This window comes from Pteropus alecto, unplaced genomic scaffold, assembly GCF_000325575.1.
Source record: "Pteropus alecto unplaced genomic scaffold, ASM32557v1 scaffold103, whole genome shotgun sequence".
NCBI lineage: Eukaryota > Metazoa > Chordata > Mammalia > Chiroptera > Pteropodidae > Pteropus > Pteropus alecto.
Window position 1 is genome coordinate 3,101,906 of NW_006436288.1, and position 21,652 is coordinate 3,123,557.

The window sequence follows — 21,652 nt, forward strand, 5'->3', positions numbered from 1 at the left end:
TCTTCACTACTTATGAATTTTCCAGCTTTCCTCTTACTATTGATTTCTAGTTTCATACCACTGTGGTTGAAAAAGATACTTGCTATAATTTCAATCTTCTTAAATTTTCTAAGACTTATTTTGTGACCCACCATATAATCTATCCTGGAGAATATTCTATGTGTAATTTAGAAGAATGTGTACAGTAAGTCCTCTCTTAAAGTCATTGACAGCTTCTTGGAAGCTGTGACTTTAGGTAAAATGACATATAACAAAGCCAATTTACCATAGGCTGATATAAACAACAGTTAAGTTTCTATGGCACATTTCTGGTGATAAAAATAGCACCAAACTTTTAAATAAAGACCGAAAACACTTCCAATATTAAATATTTAAATAAATGTAAGCTATACATAATTTAAGGGAAGATAATTTAAAAAAGCAAGATCACTATTTTCCAACCTACTTATTCCAGTTCAAGGTCAAAGATAGCCAGAACCTATGCCAGCAGCTCAGGGCACAAAGCAGGAACCAACCCTGAACGGGATGCCCTTCCATTGCAAGGCACACTCACACACATACTCATTCATACTGGGACAATTTAGGCAAGCCAATTAACCTAACATGCACATCTTTGGAACACAGGAGGACACTAGAGTACCCAGAGAAAACCCATGCAGACTTGGGGAGAACATGCAAACTCCACACAGTGGCCCCAGCCAGGAATTGATCATTTTTCCCCATCAGCATTATAAAAAAAAAAACGACACTGAGCAAAATGATGTTATTCAAGGACCTGCTGTATTCTATTGCTGTTGGATGGAGTGTTTTCTATTTCTTTATGTTTGTTAAGTCCATTTGGTCTAAAATATGGTTCAAGTCCAATGTTTTCTTATTGATTTCCTGTCTGGATGATCTATCCATTGTTGAGAATGCGGTATGAAAATCCCCTACTATTATTCTCTTGTTTTCTATTTTTAAAAATTCCCTACAGATCTGTTAGTATTTGCTTAATATATTTAGGTACTCCAATGCTGAGTAAATATTTATAATTTTATACCCTCTTGACTAATTGACCCTTTTCTCATTATATGACTTAGTCTCTTGTTACAGTTTACTTAAAGTCTATTTTGTCTGATACAAGTATAGTTACCCTTGTTCTCTTTTGGTTTCTATTTGTATAGAATATATTTTTCCATCCCTTCACTTTGAGTTTATGTGTGTCCTTAAAGCTGAAGTAAACCTTTTATAGGCTACATATAGCTGGGTCTTAGTTTTTTCCATTCAGTCAAGCTATGTCTTTCAATTAGAGAATTCAATCCATTTACATTTAAAGGAATTACTGATAAGGACTTACTGAGACCATCTTATTGTTTTCTAGCTGTTTAGTAGTTCCCTTGTTCCTCTCTTTTCCTCTTTTTTGAATTGATGATTTTCAGTAATGATATGCTTTGATTCCCTTCTCTTTATCTTTTGCTTAGCTACTGTGGATTTTGCTTCTGGTCACCATAATGCTTTTAAAAATTTTTATATATATCGCAGAGTATTTTAAGTTGATAACAACTTAACTTTGATCTCATATAAAAATTCTACCTTTTTCCTCCCCCTACACCCACATGTTAGGTTTTTAATGTTATAATTTACAATATAAATTACAATAATTTGTTGTGTATCCATTAATAAATTATTGCAGCCATAGTTATTTTTAATACTTTTGTCCTTTAACCTTTATTCTATGTGCCACTATAAGGATCAGTTGGACTTTATAATGAGCATATGGGTAACCACTGAAGACTTTTAAGCAAAGTAGCAATATGATTAGCAGTGAGAATAGAGAAGGCGGGAGTGCTCTGTCAGCCACTTTGTAATAAGAATCAAAACTATTTGGTGAATGATCACTTACAGGTGGGGCAGAGAGGTGGGTAAAGAAAAGAGTTCAGAAAGAGTCACCCGTCCCTGATGTTATCATTTGGTAACAGTCGCTCCATTTAGAAAAATAGGGAAAAAAGATGGGAGTGGAGTTAGGAAAAAGGCAACAAATATATTTTGGGATATATGAAGTCTAAGGGGCCTGTGTAACATTCTGGTACAGTCAGAAATAAAGGGTTAGAGCCCAGGAGAATGACAGCATCAGCTGGAGATAAAGAATTAAGAGCCAGTGTTCTAATTGAAACAAGGTGAATGCTTGAAGTCACCTTGGAAGATAATGAAACATAAAATGAGATGAAGGCTGAGAAAAGAATTGTTGAAAATTCAGAAAATTCTCAACTTGTGAGTGTTCAGATTATGAAAACTATGAACTAAGGCCAAAAAAAAAAAAAAGTACACATTTTCCCTGCTACGAACAGAGTTCTCTAGAACTTATGTGAGAAGATCATCACTTTGGAAAGTCTCTGATACCTGTTCAACTCCAAAGAGTGGAGCTTCTCAGTTAACATCTAAGTACGGATGGGTAACAAAGTAAACACAGGAAAAGATAACACCATGGGAGCCAAAGGAAAAGAACATTTTTAAAAAAAAAAAAAGTGGTCCCTACAAAAATATATTCATTCAGCAAACAGACAATCTACAACATACTAGAAACTCTAGGTGATAAAAATTCAATAGTAAAGAAAGCATAATCCATGTCCTCTAAAAGCTTACAGGTAAATGCTACAGCAAAATCAAGAAATATAAACACTAAATGTTTTCCTTTTGGTTTGGCTTTCAGAAGGTTACAGATGACCTAGAGACATGAGCTTAGGCAACAGACTGCAGTGGGATGAAGAATGTAGGAAAAGTGAAGAAAACAACAGGTGTAAGCTTCTCCTCAAGAATCTTGGCTGGAAACAAGACAGAAATAAGGCAGCAGCCAGAGAACATTAAGAGAATAGTTTACAGATATGCATAATACCACACCAAGAGACACAGGAACTCCAAAAGCTTACTATATAAACACTTTGACATAGACATGTACATATGAGAGAGAACACTTAAACTGACTCCATAACACATTTTATGAGACAGAAACCTAAATTATTAAAATTACATTCCAATGTTATTGATTTTTATTATTGATTCTCTGACTTCAAGTAGGTTGAAGTCAAGTTGTAAATTAGAAAGCAATCATGAGGCCAAAGAACTTCAACCATTCTCAGAGGAAGAAGTAAAATGAATGAGAGATCTTGATGCAGTTTGGTATTAGAGATATGCATGGGACCAATTACCTATTAAAAGAAGATGCATGAAATATTTTATAATTAGGTTTATGAGCCCCTTCAAGAAATGCTGGAGAGGTAAGAATGTGTTGGGGATGGGAAGACAGATATACTGAGGCAGAAGCAAATAAGTATTCTAAATACAAGTCCTTATTAGAAAAAAAAAAGTGCAATTCGAGTAAGGCTAGCTTCCATGTCTATCAGTTTAATCGTTCTAGCAAATAATCTCAGTAGAACATATTTCAAAATATCATGTGAATTACATACATGAGAAGAAAGTTCCTCTCCATGTCTAGGTAGCATACAGAGAGGCAAAATGGCAATTAGAAGTTGGCGTATAACCAAACAAAACTGATTCATATTGGTATCTAAAATTTCTGTTTTTGCAGTAACAATTTATAAAATTTATAACAAAGGCTAAAATCTTATGTGATTTTAATGAATATATTCAACCTCATGTATTCATAAATATTTTCTTAATGAGAGAAGAACAGTCTCGTCTTATTTGGATAGTTGAGGAACTGCTACCAAAAACACACAAAGTTACTGCATTAAAAAAGCATGGAAATGATTCCACCATCTCTTACCAATACATTCACATATTAGCTTTTTCTTTAAAAAAAAAAAGTCTTCAAAAATAACTTTTAGTATAACATTTTTTTTAAAAATCACATCTGTTAATAATTTGAGGCATATATAAGAAAGAATAGTCAAAATGAGGAAATAAATTGTTTTCTTTTAGAACAAAAGTGCTTCTATGTTATGGACTGGTAAAACTGCAGAAATGGATTTCTGTGCCTCTTTCTCTCCTTAATCCCCCAACTTGTATACGAGCCTGACGTTATTTAAGCTAACAGCATACAGCTAAAACTCTCCAGTTAAGTAGACAGCTTAGAAAATTAGGTCACAAGGTTGTCACGGGGACTCCAATCAACTGTCTGGCAAATTTCTATGACTTCCTCCTCTCCGTGATACTGTTATACACTGTCCAACAGCCAAGATAAAGGAAAGGTTAGCAGGGCTTTCTATAAAAGCTACAAAATATATTTGGTCCAAATCACTAAGACCGTGGAAAAACTCAGGCACTTTTATCCTTCTACAGTCAACATAGTAATCAGTGGTCTGATAATTATTTATTCAGAACCTTCTTTGTACACGGGAATTATTTTTTTTAAAGTTCAGTGCCAATCACGTCCCAACCCATACATGAAGACTTAGGATTTAAAAGCAATTCTTGATCTTGTTTCCAAACAATTAAACTCTTTGCAATGCAAATGAAGGGGTATTTTTTTTTTAAATAGATAGTTATGAATCTTTCATTTATAGTAGCTAACTAGGAACACATAAGCCAAACGCATTGTTGGAGATCATTTCAATGGTGTGTAATTTGAGAGGTATGTTAGAAAGCACTTGGTCCACTAAGGGAGGAGCCATCCACATTTTTCTTTCTCGTAAGTAAAGTGCAAGGTAATGTTGCTTCATAGGGCAGTCTTAAAGTTACCCACATTCCAAATTCATGATAACAGATATTTCCCCATCTCTACACATTAACACTTTACAACCAGCCTGAGGCCTTTAGCATGACTCCATTTCATGAATAATGGCTTCTTCATTCCTAAAAGATTTCAGTCTGATCTGATCTTAAATAGACCTTAAATCGCTGAAAATCTTTCAAAGGGAGCAGTGGTAAATGATAATTTTCCCCAAAGCTGTTCATAAATAACAAATGTTCCTTTGTGGAATTATTGTAAAATTATACATAATTTGGAAACCAACTTATTTTATAAATACACGATATCAGTACATGTGAAAAGTTATAATACAAAATGTGAATATCTTATCTAGTTAGAAATTAAAGAGAAGAGAGGAGCTGGAGAGACCAGAAAGGTTATTCTTTATTTTCCACATTTTTGACAGTTTACTTAGAATTTGATGCTTCTTTTAAGTTTTTATGCTTCTTTTAATTTAGGCTTCCGCCACTGTGTTCTCAGTAAGGATAGGAATCTTGTCTCTCATTAATTACAGCATCTTCATTATTTAGTAATATGTCTAGCATTTAATAGGCATTTATTTAACATTTCTTTATTGACAGATAAGTTTCACTAACTGAAAAAAATGTTTCTATTAAATAAAACTGTTCAGATTCAGGACTGTTAAATCAAAAAATTAGATTGAGCCAAATTAAGCCAATGGGCCTGTTATTCATTTAGCCAAATCTCTAGTCTCACACAAGTATCTCATATGCGCATATCACAAGAAGGATCACTGGAGAAAGTTAAAATGGATCAAAGGAGATCCGTCACCATACCACAAACAAAAAATACCTTCATCTACAAAGGACAGTTCAATATGTATTTTATTGTATTCTATATGCATTTGTGTACACATTCCTCTTCTACAATTTTTCTTTTAAAGAAAGTTTACCCCAGTATTATCCATCCCAGTGATTGCTATGGTTGACAGCAGTAATGAAAATTTAGTAAGAGTATTAGAGAGGGGGGAAATAGGAATCTAAAATGATCACAGCTAGAAGCTTTTAAAACTTCTTTCAGAAAAACAAATACCCTCATAGCTGAATTAGTTTCTTTGGCCTTAAAAATTAAGCCAAATTCTCAAATCAACTTCCTGATAAAAACCTACAGGATTCCTGTCCTCCTTTGGAAGAGAAAAATCTCAGTAAGTGTGGATCAGCTACCTAATCTAAAATACTTTCCCCCAAATTCGTATCTGCTCTTTCAAACATGCAACTAGATCAGCCTCCATGGATAGCAAGCATTTGTTTCACCTAGTGTCTAAAATCCAATTAATATCCACATTAGCCTAATTAAATCAACGTTAGCTAGAAAGATCTGGCTATTAAATCTTTCAATAAGAATTTCCATGTTTGGAACCCAAAGCCTTTATTTTATATTTATTTATTGAATAAATATTTATTATACACTTCTATCAAAGAATACATTGTTCTTTACAGTATGTATAATCAAAGTTCCTCGTATATAGCTCATGAACAGCACAGGAGTGATAAAAATGGCTTTATAAGTGCCTGAAAAATATTAACGTTTCTACTTTTGTTAACACCAAACTATTTCTATTATCTACCAGATACTACCTCAACTAGTTTTCCCCATCATCTTGCCACTTTAATCACTAGTTTGGAATCTTTTAGTTTGATCATATAAATGCCTTTGAAAACCATAAATATAACACAACATATAATTGATAGCCACTGGACTAAATTATCCCATATTCTCAGATCTTCTATTCTGTAGTACAGTGATAGCTCATGAATTCACTCTTCAAATAGCCTATTAACTACCTGTCAGAGACATGAAATGGAAATCACTATATGTCACAAATATAGGTAGGTGGGGAGGAAGCCTTGGAAGTAAGATGAAGAGAACCTTATTCCTGTTTTAAGACCTTTTAGAAGACCATGGAGTACTCCATGTAAAGGGTTTTTTTTATATATATATTATATAACTTCACTTGAGATATATTTGAATTCAAGTTTTAAAATTCCCGACAGTGTTAAGGGGCTCCTACAAAACATTAAAAAGAGTGAGTAGCATAAATTCTAATATAAAAAGAAACCTATGGTGGATCTTTTCTACTTAGAACAAAAACTGAATGGTGTTAAGATGTATTCCAGTTAAAGTTAATCACTGTTAATATATTTATTCTGAACAAGATTTCATTATCTTCATATTGAGACTTTACTACTTCTAAAATAATTTACTTACTAGCCAAATAAAGTGACGAGAGCTTCAATCATTCCTTAGTTTCAAACTCTTCAGCAGCTTCAACTTAAACTGTCATAACCACCATGAATGTGTCTTTTATTCAGATTTGACTCTCCATGACTGAGATCTCACCAGACAGTTAGAAAGAGTTATAACAGTAACTGGAAAGATAGCAAAGTTACAAAAGCTGCATTTTCAACTAAAGTTGTCTGAGGATTGAAAAAAGCTGTCAGACTCTGGGACTACAGGATGGCAGAGAGGAGGGAAACAAGATTGAGAAGGAGTGTCAAGGGAAAACTCACATGGTCATTTATTTGCTTCAAGATTTTTATGACCATTTTCTTCATGAGATCATAAAAAGTAGCAGTAGCAAGTCTTAAGATAGTGTGGGATAATGTGAAATATGGCCAACTGCGTGGATGTTGTAGTAAAAATGGTGCTTAAACTTTTGTTTCAATAATCTGGATTAAAAAACATACAGAAATTAAAATTATATGAAAAGATGATGCTTTGAATACTTATTCTATAATTCTACAAAGATAGCAAATATACTAACATACATAAAATATAGGGCTGATTATTCTTAAATTTAAATGAAGTCATAATTTTTTATATTATTCTTTATGCTTTGTTGTTAGGGTTTGGTTGTCATTGTTATTTATTTAAAAATAGATGAGACTTTAAGCAAGTCTGTGGAATAATGCACATTAAAATCTTTAGAGGTTATTTTCCTCAATAATTAAAAACATCCGCTCCGATATACATTCTTCGAGCATACATATTAATTCTACACCTTTACATGCATGAGTATCATGTAAATAATGCTATAAGATTTGGCCCAATGACCAGATTTTTATCACAGAAGAATTCCATTGCTTCTAAATTATTCAAAATCTAACAAGGCTACACAAAAGAGCTAAATAAAAGAACTATCAACAAAATTAATGAATGTTGTCTCTTGACTAAAAGGATCTTGAGATGTGAAAAAAAAAAATTAACACTAGTTCTACACAGCACTGAAAATAAACATCAGAAGTTCTGATAATGTAAACATACTAAAGACAACTCAACCTAAAACAGGGTTTCTAAATCAATATTTCTAGATTAAAGAGTAACATTTTTAAATCTCAATATAGTTAATGATAAAACAGTTTTAAAAATACATTGGAAAGAGAAATTGGAGATTATTTATACATACAAAAACAAACAAACAGAGCATGTTGTTATGAGGGGAGGGGAATCTACATAGATATAGTAATGTTCTATTTTCTTCCATTTATGAAACAAAAATGTAGCTTCCCTATCACAAGTATATCTTTCTTCAAATGAGTCAACATACTGAAAACCATCTTATTGTATCTTCTGTCTAAAATTATCCTTAACTTCAAATGTAAAAATTATTGTAGAAAATTAAATAAATTGTATTCAATGTCTTTTTAAAAGTGACAAATTTCACACATACTTTACAGATTTGTTAGGCCACTGGTACTTTTTAAACATTTTATTTTCTAGAGAAAATAGAAGCAATTACAATATTACAAAACATTACAAATATTAGAATCAACAGAAAAAAATTAAAGAATATTTGATTACATAGTTCAGACATGAAAACATTCTATTGCACTAAACTAATTAATATATCAATAATACACATGTATATCTAGAATAAGAAATAATATTCTGATGATAAAAGTCTAACAGAGAGGTACTATTCTAATGGTGTTCATTAAATTTTCTAATAAAATGAAATTTATTTCAATAGCCATCAACAAAACACTTTAAAAATGTTCTTCCCTCACTTTAAATTTAACTTCTAATGATCTTTATTTTTTCTACTTTTTCCTTTTTTTCTTCTCCCCTATATTAAAAACACAGTTTTTCAACTATACAACACGACTTCTTATCAAGCACATAATTCATTCACTAACAAATTATTTTAGCACATTCCTCAGTATTATGTTTCAGGTTGTGGTCAGAAACTGTTCATAGTTCTTAGAATTCTGAATTGGTTCAAATAGGACTAGATTGTGCCTTCGAGGGATGTTACATTCTAATGTTGCTATGCTACAAAATATAAGTGTTGTTTAAGACAGGACCTCTGGTTTCACAAAAAAAACACACAAGTCCTCTTTCTTAATAAAATCACAGGACTGAACAAGAACACAAGAATTTATCTATTAAATAAAGGACTATATTCAGGAACTCATATGATTAAAAGAGGAGATTCATGCAATTATTAAAACAGGTTTGGTATCTTTACTCTCTCCTACCACAATGTAATGAGTACTCTATTGTATAACTTATAAAAATGAAAAACAACTGGTTATTCAGTTGGTCTAATAATCCTTCAGGCTCTGTACGTAAGTGTATGCAGAATTTCCCACAACTCCCACCGTGCCCCCACATTCTGCACATCTCAAACATATTCGTCTTTCTGCCTGGAACGCCCTGGAGTGCCACCTCATACTTTTGTTCTGGGTCTCAAAAATTCATCCTATAAAACTCAAAAGTCACATCCTACAGTAAAGATTTTTCCGACTCCCTCAGCCACAGTGAGCCTCTCTCTTTGTCTACGTGCTAGGATAGATATATCTCTATATATATCTATATATATTTGTTTGTTTAACCTACCCCCAACAACTGTGTCAAGGAGGTACTATTATTGTGTCTGCTTCTTAGATATGAAAAATAAAGTCGATAAGGTCTCTCTGACTTCAAAGTCCATTGTTTGTTTGTTTGTTTGTTTAACATATACTCATTCCCTCTTCAATTCCACACTCTACTAAAAATGGTTGCCAGGTTCCCTCCATGCTCTGTGTTCCATTATGACAGAAAGCAGAGGTTCTGTCTTATTCTCATCTTTACATTCCCAATGTCCTGACACAGAACAGCCACTCGACCAATGCTCAACAAATGATGAATGAATGAATGAATGCTCAACAAATGATGAATGGATGGATGGATGGATGGATGGATGGATGGATGGAATGGAATAATGTCCAACTTCCTCTGTGAGGGAAAGCTCACCCCTTTCTAAAGATTCTTAAAAATTTTGGGTTAAAGGTATGATAGTAAATGCTAATTTCACTCGACGAACATTTTGTGAGTATGATTCATATGTGATGTGCTGTGCTTATTTAAAGATAATTAGTACTTAGTTCCCTGCTCTCAGGAAACTTATAATTCAGTGGGGGGAAGGGAAAAACAACTAGTTAATGCTACCAGTACTTATTTTATTTTTCTTAATCTCCCACAATTTCCTCTTTAAAGGAACTTCATTCTATTTTTTAAGGTTTTTATTAAAATATAGCTAACATACAATATTGTATTAGTTTCAGGTGTATATCATAGTTATTCAACAGGAAGCTCATTCTTTATAAATATGATCCAGTACTTTATACCTCTGGGTCACTGGAATATAGATCAGTCAACAGGGGAAAAAAAGTTAAAAGAATCTCTGTGGATCTCAAAAACACAATCTTTTGATCCATTTTTATTTAATTCAGTAGTCATTTAAGTAGTTTACAATGTTTTTAAAAAAGTAAAATAATATCAAAGATATCCTCATATTACCCTGGCACTTCCTATGACACAGCACAGCCAAGTGAAAAGAGCAGGAATTTTAGAGTCAGAAAGATCAGGTATTCCATCCAGATTCCGTCATTCCCCTCGTGTGGGCTGCAGACAGTCCACTTTATCTTTCTGAGCCTATTTCTTACCTGTAATATGGAAATAAGGAGACCTGCCTTAAAGAGCTCTTATAAAAGTTAAAAGAGATAATGTATATAATAGCACTTGCTACACCAGAAGTGCTAGTTTTATTATGTAAAAACTCTCTGGATGCTTCTTGAAGGCTATTGGTTCCAACTGTAGTATAATAACATAAATACTTTGTCTTATATCAATAAGACAAAGTGTTTACCAAAAGAAAGGTACTTGAAAAAAACGAGTTTGCAAGAGTAGTGGTATGAAATAATGTTCAAGATCATAAATTAAATCTCAAATTTCTAGATGGTACATACATCATCTGCCTCTTCTCAGCATACACCCTGCAATTCCTCTATTTCAGATTTCTTTGTGAAAAAGAAAACTTTATTTTACAGTTACATCCAAAAGAACTCACAAGTGTTAATCTGTATTAACAATTCCATTTTTCACAAAAAAAAGAATCTGAGTTAGTGAGGAAGAGGGAAATGAATTACAGTTGGCCCTCAGTATCCACAGGTTTCACATCCACGGATTCAACCAACAGCGGGTCGAAAATATTCAGAAAAAACTACTTAGGTCGTTGCTGATATGTACCATGTGGTTAGGCCTATGATGGTTGCCTCTCTACAGAACACATACAAACTATTTTTCTTGTCATTATTCCCTAAATAATATAGTATAACACCTATTTACATAGCATTAATATTTTATTAGGTATTATAAGTAGTCTAGAAATGACTTAAAGTATACAGAAAGATGTGCATAAGTTATATGCAAATGCTACCCCGCTTTATACGAGACTTGAGCATCCTCCAATTTTGGTATCTTCAGGGAATCCTGGATTCAGTCCCCCACAGATACTGAAGTATGACTGTACGTACAATGTACAAGAACCAATTTCAACATACGGTCTATGTAGTATTATATTTTGATTTCCAAATCATTTTTCAATTGTTTCTTTTAAGTGGTTTTGCAGAATATATAATAAAATAAAATAAAATCACTTTCCTTTCAATCCTAAAGCTAATTTATAATCTGACTTAAAGATCACATTTACTTAGTACCAGTACAACTGGAAGTCCATAGGCAAAAAAGTGAATTTAGACACAGACCTTATACCTTTTACAAAAATTAATTCAAAATGGATCACAGACCTAAATGGAAAATGGAAAATTATAAAGCTTCTAGAGAATAAAAAGGATAAAATTTAGGTGGCCTTGAGATTGGCGGTAAGTTTTTAAATACAACACCAAAGTCCAGAGAATAAAAAGACAAGCCAGAATGAAAGAAAACATTTATATTTGCTAGAGTGCTTGTATCAAAAAAGATATAAAGAATTCTTAAAACTCAACAATAAGAAAAATGGGCAAAGAAAATACAGATGGAAAATAGAATATGAAAAGATGCTTGACATCAAATGTCATTAAGGAACGACAAATTAAAGCAATGAGGTATTACTACACACCTATTAGAATACATAATATCTAAAAAACTGATAATATCAAATGCTGACAAGGATGAGGAGCAACAGGAAATCTCATTCATTGCTGGTGGGAATACGAAATGGTATAGCCATTCTGGAAAACAATTTTTGCAATATCTTACAAAATTAACCATAATCTTACCATAGGATCCGGCAATCACATTCCTAGGTATTTACTCAACTGATCTGAAAACATGTCTACACAAAAAATTGCCCACGAATATACATGGCAGCTTTATTCATAGTTGCCAAAAACTGGGAACAACCAAGAAATTCTTCAATAGATGAATAGATACACAAACTGTGATACATCCATACAATGAAATTTTATTAAGTGATAAAAATAAATGAGTTCTCAACCTATAAGAAAATATGAATGAACCTTAAATGCATATTGCTAAGTGAAAGAAACCAGTCTGACAAGGCTGTATGATTCCAATTATAAGACATCTGGAAAAAGCAAGCTACAGATACAAGGAAAAAAAAAAAAAATCACTGGTTGCCAGGGGGAGAGGTTAATGGAGTGATAGGTAAAGCACAGCAGATTTTTAATGTGTTGAAATTATTCTGTATGATACTTTGATACTGTAATGATGGATACATGAAATTATGCATTTGTCAAAATCCACAGAACTTTACAGAACAAAGAGTGAAACTTAATGTATTCAAACTTTTAAAAAAATCATTTAGAAGGTCAGAAGACCACAGGATGGAATGCAGATTGTGATAAAAGCTCTATTTACATTTCTGCAACAACCTCACTAAAGAAAACAGGAGAAACACGAGTGGAATACATAAGACAAAAAGCAAAAGGAACCGCATACAAGCACTGTACTCTAATTGATAAAGTTGTTTTCCACACTGTAAAGGGAACATAAGGTAACAAGTTTAATACTGCTATACATACATAATGGAATTGACAATTAAGTAAATGGATGGCAGATGGTGGGAGCCAGGTTTCTTCTCACTGTTGGAGTGAGTTTACTGATAAACAAGGGAAGTCCAGAATGATATTGGCAGATAATGGATTAGGTACAGTAAGAGACAACCATATGAACTTCTATTTAGTTTAATGGGATACACATGTTTACATAGAGAAACATGTATAGATGAGTATATATACATGGGTTTCTATACATACGTATTTCCTTTTCTATCAGATGAGGGGGCCTAGAAGAAATGACGCCCCAGTAGCTACAAGAACACCTAGCACCCACAGCTTGGTTTCTAATACCATTTTCCAAGAACATAAACCAGATTCCTTCTGATTGAATCTAGGACTGGGGCAAGAAATGGGAATATACGAGATGAGCCCGGAGCATCTCTTAATGCTAGAAAGTAAGGAGTGATTAAAAACAAATTACATTTATGGAGCCAACTGAAAGAGTTCTCAATGGCCAAAGCTAAAACAATACGAGCAACAAAATAAAACAGTATTGGATTATAACCCAAAGTATAATAGAGATGTGGGAGGCCAGGAATAGACTTAAAATCAAGATGAAGCTCATGCCTCAAGTGAAAGGCAGTTTAGTTAGTTTCTGACACTTAGGTTGCGAGATCATGATTTTATAGGAGGTTTTCTCCTCTTCCATGAGTCCAGATCAATATAAGTATATGACTGAGTACATAAATAGGGAGAAGAGACAAATCTACCATGCAGAAGAATTCAAAATGATTTATGTAATATTTCACTCTCCAAGAAGAGAAGCATAACTCTCCACTCCTTAAGTACAAGCTGTATATAGTGACTTCCATCTAAAAGTACAGCCTAAAAAGAAAGAAAAGAGTAACTTTTCAGCACTGAAACTTAACAAACACTATCTCAGCCAGGTGATCAATATCAAGTTAAAAAATCATGTTTATAGCATGTACCTTTTATATGATATAATAAAATAGCACTTCACCTCTGTGATCTTTCTCCCTAAAAACCAAAATCTCAGTCTGATCATGAGAGAAACATTAGACTAATTCCAACAGAAGAGCATTCTAAAAAATACCAGACCACTACCCCTCACCACTGTGAAGGTCATAAAAAACAAGGAAAGTCTAGTAAGTATCACAGCCAAGAGGAACCCTCGGAGACATGACAACTAAGTGTAATATAGTATCCTAGATGGTAGGATACTGGAACAGAAAAAGGACATTAAAGCTAAGAAAATCTAAATAAAGTATAAACTTCAGTTAGTTATAGTGTACCAATACTGGTTCATTAATTGTAACAAATACTAATGTAAGATGTTAATAAGAGGGGAATATGGGTATGGGGATATAGGTGAAGTCACTGTACTATACACTTTTTCTGCAAATCTAAAACTGTTCTAAAATATATATTTTTTAAAATCTCATTAAAGAATGTATCTAGAAAACACTGAAGAGGCTGTAGTAAAGCACTGCAGAACTTCACACTTCCCCTGCATATATTAAACTTAAAATGTTTACAACTATTTGGTTACAGGATTTTTCTTAAGAAAATATTTTCAATCACTAACAGCTGCAAACAATTTCATGCAGTAATTCCCAGCAGGGATGTATTATAGCTGAAGTACTTTAACTAAAATTCCATTTTTCCCCCTTACATACCATTGCAGATGTCTGAAAGTTTGTAACCTACCATTAATGTATGTTGTTTTCTGATGATCTAAATAACTACCAAATATGTTTACTATAACTTAGAAAAGCTAACCTAAACTTTATATAAATCAAAGTAGTGCTAAAATATTCAACAAAACTTCAAGCATCTAAAGAAAGAACTTGAAAAAAACTATCATCTTTTATTCCAGATACTATATTTTCTTATATAAACTACGTTCAAATGAGCTGCCGCAGAATTAATATAGGTAAATGAAGAAAACAGGAGAGTCAGTAAAGGAAGAGAAAAAGTAGTGGTGAATGTGTGTATAGTATAGCATAACAAAAGGATAGAACTGAGATTTAAGATATATCAAATAAATTCATTGAAAGCGAAGAACAGAAAACCTATGTCATAGCACAGAAAAGGACTAATATCTGAAAACTATCAGCATAAATAAAAATTGAAAGCAAGGAAAGCTAGAAATAAAAACAAAATGAAATCTTTACATTCAATCGGAAACAAGCAAAGTGTTCAAAATTAGTCATTCTTGATAGAGAACAAACAAGAATAAACCATTTAGAACTACATCACCCTAAATACAACTCAATTTAAAGTATTCCCCCACTATTAATAAAAGGTTGAAAAATACTGTACAATAATATTGAATGGCATTGGAAAGTGAGAGGAAAAATGATTTCAAAGAGAATGTACCAAATACTATAAAAAGTGATTATCTCAAGATAGTGGAATTAAAAGCAAGTTTTCTTTTTTCTGCCATGAAGTGAATGACTTGAGGAATTTTAAAAAGTCTTAATCTATGAATTCTGCACTAAAGACATTGTATAAAATGTCATTTATATTTGTGATACATTCTAGTTTACCCTTTATGTTGCAAGTCTATAAAGTGTATTCTTTTTCAAATTTAAGTAAAACTGTGAACCCATGACCAAAGATTTTCTACACCAGCAACTTAAGAACTGTAGCAATATGTCCAGAAAACTCCAAGTCAAATAGAAAATCTATACTAGGTGACTGGGATGACATTGACTTTGATTTCAATGACCACATGATCTAAATTACTAGTGTACACTTTCCAAAACCCAAGTCTCTGTAGAAGAATGATATCCTTTCACTGGAAATAAATTAGAAGCAACACACAACACAGTTGCTTTGTTGTTACATACATATATAAAGAAGCCTTCTGGAAATCCTTTCTCCTATCTCCCCAAAATAACAAGGCCAAAATCAAACTATTCACATGCATCTGGAACCAAGTTTTATCTGAACTCAGAAGATGTTAGCTATTCCTCTAATCATCTGAGGCAAGAACTGAAACCTGTGAAAGAAAAGCAATAATACATTTCATTGGAATATATTTTGTAAAGGAGGATTCTAATTCCTAAGGCTCTACTGCTCTAGACATCTATAGATTGCAAATCCAAATACCACAGCATCCTCCTCCCAAAGAGATTCCCACAGTACTTCGGGGACTCAGGGAAAAGGATTTGAGAACCAATGCAAAGAGAACAATCATGCAAAAATTCTGCATACAGGTAATCTTTGAAAGGAAAGTAAAGAGAGCGAGCACAGGAGGAGCAGGCAGGGTCCTACCCTGGGGGAGAAATCCACTCCAAAGGAATTAACTGACAAAGACACCAGAAAGGCCATCTTCCCAAAAGTAAAATGAGTAAAATGGAGCAAGCTAAGAAGGGAAAGTCAACAGGAATGAGAAGTGACAAATACTCAAAATAATGAGCTATATTAATTTGAGGAGATATGCGATGGTGAGACTTTGTCCCAAAGTGTCAATTTGAAAAGACTCCCCCTCTCATCTGGTCAACCCCAGCGCTGGAGGCAAACAGGCGGGTGGGACCCAGTGGGGAGGATAGCTCTCGACACATCAAATCCAAGAAAAACCGTGAGAATGCTCACTCTGAGATCGCCCCACCGCCGATAAGCGCAGGTGTACCTGCGGAAGCTCAGGTTACCAGGAAATATTACAGGGACACTGTGAATCTTCTCTGCCCACCTTTCCGGGAGCCCGGGTGCGGCCAGGGGCGAGGGGCGGGCGGCCGAGGGTGGCCACCAGCTCCCAGCGCTCCAGGACCGGGCGTGCGGACGGGCACACCTGGCTCCCAACACCAGTTGAAAGCAGTTAAAGTGAATGAAGGCGGACGCGGCGTCTGGCACCGTTCCATCCAAGCACACAAAGGCGGATTTTCAAAATCCAGGGAGAGTTCAAACCATCGGACCCCTGGCGGGCGCCTTTCACTAAGGGGCACTTACCTTGGATCTGCCTTCGGGGCCGCGGCTTTCCCCGGGGGCGACGAGGCGCGAGGCGGCCAGGGGAAAGCCTCCGACCCAGACGGCGCCCTCTCGATCCTCCGCGAGCCGCCGAGCCGCCGTCGGCGCCCAGATGCAGAGGAGCGATCTTCCGAGCGAGCACAGCGCGGACCTCGCGCTCGCAGGCACCGCCTCGCCCGCCGCTGCCTGTGAAGTCTGGATCTGCCCGCCCGCACACCCGCTCGCGGCCAGAGCGGGCCGCGCGCCGCGCATGCCCAGTACCGGTGTGGGGCGAGAGCGAGCGTGCACTCGCGCGGCGCGCTGCCGCGGGCCAACTCCGCTCTCCGGGTCTTACCTGCAGCCGAGTGGCGGAGTATCTGGTCAACCCCAGCGCTGGAGGCAAACAGGCGGGTGGGACCCAGTGGGCGGGAGAGAGGAGGGAGGAAAGGAGGCAAGGCACGGTGCCCAGTTATCAAGGCGGTGATCAAAGCTGGACCACGGTTGCGGGCCGCCGACGGGTTTCCAGAAGTGCCCTAACAGGACTGACCAGCAGCCAGGAGACACTGGTAGAGGTTCGCCCCCGGGCAAGGTGTGATGCCCCGGGTGCACAACTCAAGCCCACTGTCCTAGGCTGTAAGCTTGGCACACTAAATGACTGGCCAGCCTTCAGTCTTCCTTCTCCGGCCCTCCAATCTCCCACCCTCGTCGCTTTCCTCTTTTTTGTCTCCTCAACTCATACTGTGAACTGATAGCATCCAAGGGCCTCCATTCGATCTTTAGGAGTTTACACACTGCCTGTCCTTAGTGACAGACGGCAAGTCCAGACCCGTTTGGCACGCCTGACCTGGATCATATTTTTCACATGGCTCTTGCTAAGAGCTAGATGTGGTCTGAAGTAGTAGAAGCTTCTTTCTAGTGCCTCTAGTAACTTAACCAACCCTGTAACCTTTGTTTCCTCCTTGAGTAGCTCACAGAGCCACTAAATGAGAAGTCTCTCGTCAGTGAACATTGTATTTCTTACTGTTATAACTTCTTTAAAGTCAATTGACTTCCAGAAGTCAACAGAAGACTCTAAAGGAAACTTGATTAAAACAGATTGGACCTGCTTGCTTTGTGAAGCATGGAAAAGGCAGTCGGGGGAAAGCAGATTTCAGGCCAGGGTGGACATTAAAACTATAATACTAAAAGTTGTAATCAATCTTAAGCCCAGTCCCCTATTTTAAGTAGGGAACCTTTCTCCAATATTCCAACCACACCACTATCCACTTGAATTTTTCCAGTGTTGGAAATCTCTATATTTATCAATTTATATGTAATCACTATTGTTTCTTGAATATCTATGCCAGGAGCTAAGCACTTTTTATATATCATTTCTAATCCTTAAAATGAGATAGGGCTTATTATATCTATTTAGCACATTAGGAAGATGAGGCTCAGAAGTTTCATTCCTTTACAAAAGCCAATGCTGACGTCAGAATTAAAATTTAAGTCTGCTTAATTCTAAAGCCAAATCTTTTGATTTTGAACATCAAATCAACTTCCCTTAACTTGCATGACTGCTACTGGTTCTACTCTTAGAAACCACACAAAATTAATCTCATTCTTTATACACATTGCAAACCTTAAAATATTTTAAGCGAAATATTAAGTAACTACCAGAAGATCTTCTAATACTTCCTCTTCTTCAAAATCTCTGGTTCCTTTCACTGTTTTTCAAATGGCATGGTGAGCCCTCATAACCACACTCTTTTCCCTGTTTCAAATGTGCTTTGACTTCTCATTCTCCTTGAATTGTGCACTCAGATAAAAAAGAAACACACAATGTGGCAAGAACGAGCCATGGACTGATAATAAGCTCCTTTGATCAAACATGCCCTGCCAATAAGGCATCTCAAACCTGTATTAATTAGGCTTTTCTTTAGCAAACATATTACCTACAGATCATATGGACATTAAATGAATAATAAAGGAATACTATGAACAACTCTATGTCCACAAATTTGATAACTTAAATGAAATTAACCAATTCCTTGAAAGATACAATTTGCCAAAACTCACACAAGAAGAATTAGACAATTTGAATAGGTCCATCTACTAAAAAAATTAAATCAATAACAGCATTCCAAAACAGAAAGCACAAGGCCAAGATGGGTTCACTGGTGAATTCTACCAAATATTTTATATTAAAATTATTAGAGTGACTGGTTAATAAAATCAAACAGGTTTCGAGTGTACAATTCAATAATACGTCATATGTATATTGCATTGTGTGTTCACCACCCACAGTTAAATTTCCTTCCTCCATCAAATATTTGATCTCTTTTACTCCTATCTATCTACCCTCTACCCTAGTTACTTCAAGTAATCACTCAGCCACTGTCCATATCCATGAGTCTCTGAAAGATATGGAATGCTTCACAAATTTGTGTGTCATTCTTGCACAGGGGCCATGCTAATCTTCTCAATTTTAGTATATGTGCCACCGAAGCAAGCACTCTACCAAACTTAAGGCAGAAAAAGAAGCAAAACTTTCTAACTCATTTTATGAGGCCAGCATTACCCTAATACCAACACCAAGCAAAAACACTACAAGAAAAGAAAATTATAAAGGCATTATAATGCAAGATAACTACAGACCAATATCTCCCATGAATATCGATGGAAAAATCCTCAACAATATATTATCAAATCAAATCCAACAATATATTAAAAGAATTAAACATCATGACCAACTGCGATTTAATCTGGGTATGCAAGGTTAGTTCAACATTTGAAAATCAATTAATGTAATTCGCACATTAACAGGCTCAAAAATAAAAATCACATGATCATATCAATAGATGCATTAAAAGCATGTGACAAAATCTAACACTCAATTATAATAAAAACTCTCCATTGTGGAATAGAGGGGAAGTTTCTACAGCTGACATCATACTTAATGGTGTGAAAATTAAAGCTTTGCCACTAAAAACCAAGTATAAGGCAAGGACGTCCCTCTTATTACTCTTTTCAAACATTATCCTGGAAGATCTAATGTAATAAGTCATGAAAATGAAATAAACTATGTACAGATTAGGAAAGAAGAAATATGTTTTTGTTTACACATGACATGATTGTCTATCTATCAGACACAAAATAATTGAGCAAAAAACCCTCCTGGAACTATTAAACAATTATAGCAAGGTTACAGGATACATGACTAATATACAAAGTCCATTGATTTCCTATATACTAGCAATGAAAAGTGGAATTTGAAATTTGAAAACACAATACCATTTAAATCAGCACACTCTAAAGTGAAATACTTAATTATAAATCTAACTAAATATAAATAAAATCTATATGAGAAAAACTCAAAACTGATGAACAAAATCAGAGAAAAATTAAATAAGTGTAGAGGTAGTCCATATTTGTGGATAGGAAGATTCAAGATTGTCAATCTTGGTTCTTCACAACATGATTTATAGATTCAATGCAATCTCAATCAAAATCTCAAGAAGTTATTTTGTGGACATTGACAAACTAAAGTTCATATGGAGAGGAAAAAGACAAAAAAAGCCATCACAATGTTGAAGGAGAAGAACAAAGATGGAGGACTGACACTTGCTGACTTCAAGCCTTACTATAAAGCTAAGTAATTAAGACAGTGTAGTATTGGTGAGAGAATAGATAAATAGATCAATAGATAGAATAGAGATCCCAGTAAAAGACCCACATAAATATAGTCAACTGATCTTTAACAAAGGAGCAATGTATAAACAAAGGCAATACAATGGAGCAAAAAAAGTCTAACAAATAGTGCTTGAACATCTGGACACTCAAATGTGAAAAAAATGAATCTAGACACAGACTTTATACCCTTTATAAAAATTAACTTAAAATAGATCAGAGGCTTAAAAGTAAAATACAAACTATAAAACTCCTGAAAGATAACATAGGAGAAAACCTAGATGACCTTGGGGATGGTGATGACTTTTTAGATACGACACCAAAGGCATGATCCATGAAAGAAATAAGTAATAACCTGGACTTCATTAAAATTAACAACTTCTGCTCTATGAAAGACAACGTGAAGAGTGGGAGTAAATATTTGCAAAAGACACATCTGATAAAGAATTGGTCTCCAAAACATACAGAGAACACTTAAAACTCAAGTTTAAGAAAATAAACAACCCAATTAAAAATGGACCAAATACCCTAACAGACTTCCTACTGAAGAAGATATAAAAATGCCAAATAAGTATATGAAAAGATGCTTCACATCTTATGTCATCAGAGAAATGCAAATTAAACCAAGAAAGAGAAATTGCTACACATCTATTAAAATGGCCAAAATCTGGATCACTGACAACACTAAATGTTGGTGAGGATGCAGAGCCACAGGAATTCTCATACACTGCTGGTGGGAAAGCAAAATGGTACAGCCAGTTTGGTAGACAGTTTGGCAGTTTCTTACAAAATCAAAAATACTCTTACCATACAATTCAGCAATTGTGCTCCTTGATACTTGTCCAAAGGAGTCCAATACTTATGTCTGCACAAAAACCTGCACATAGATGTTTATAGCAGTTTTATTCATAATTGCCAAAACTTGAAAGCAACCAAGATATCCTTCAGTAGGTAAATAGATAAATAAAACTAAAGTACATACAAGTAGTGAAATATTACTCAGTAATAAAAAGAAATGAGC

General features: G+C 34.9%; 1 protein-coding gene and 1 pseudogene across 5 annotated transcripts in view; both read right to left on the reverse strand.

The window, feature by feature from the left end:
- The window catches only part of EPS8 (epidermal growth factor receptor pathway substrate 8), a 152,264-nt gene extending 135,067 nt beyond the window's left edge, over window positions 1-17,197 (reverse strand). For 2 of the 5 annotated variants that reach the window (XM_015590079.2, XM_015590080.2), the window contains exon 1: window positions 16,966-17,197. The gene's annotated coding sequence lies outside the window, so the exon portion shown is untranslated. The remainder of the gene's footprint in view (window positions 1-16,965) is intronic. The other 3 variants (XM_015590081.2, XM_006912656.3, XM_025047337.1) reach the window with 2 other exon arrangements.
- A 2,164-nt stretch (window positions 17,198-19,361) lies between these two features.
- LOC112480398 lies at window positions 19,362-19,457 on the reverse strand (annotated as a pseudogene).
- Window positions 19,458-21,652: the final 2,195 nt, after the last annotated feature.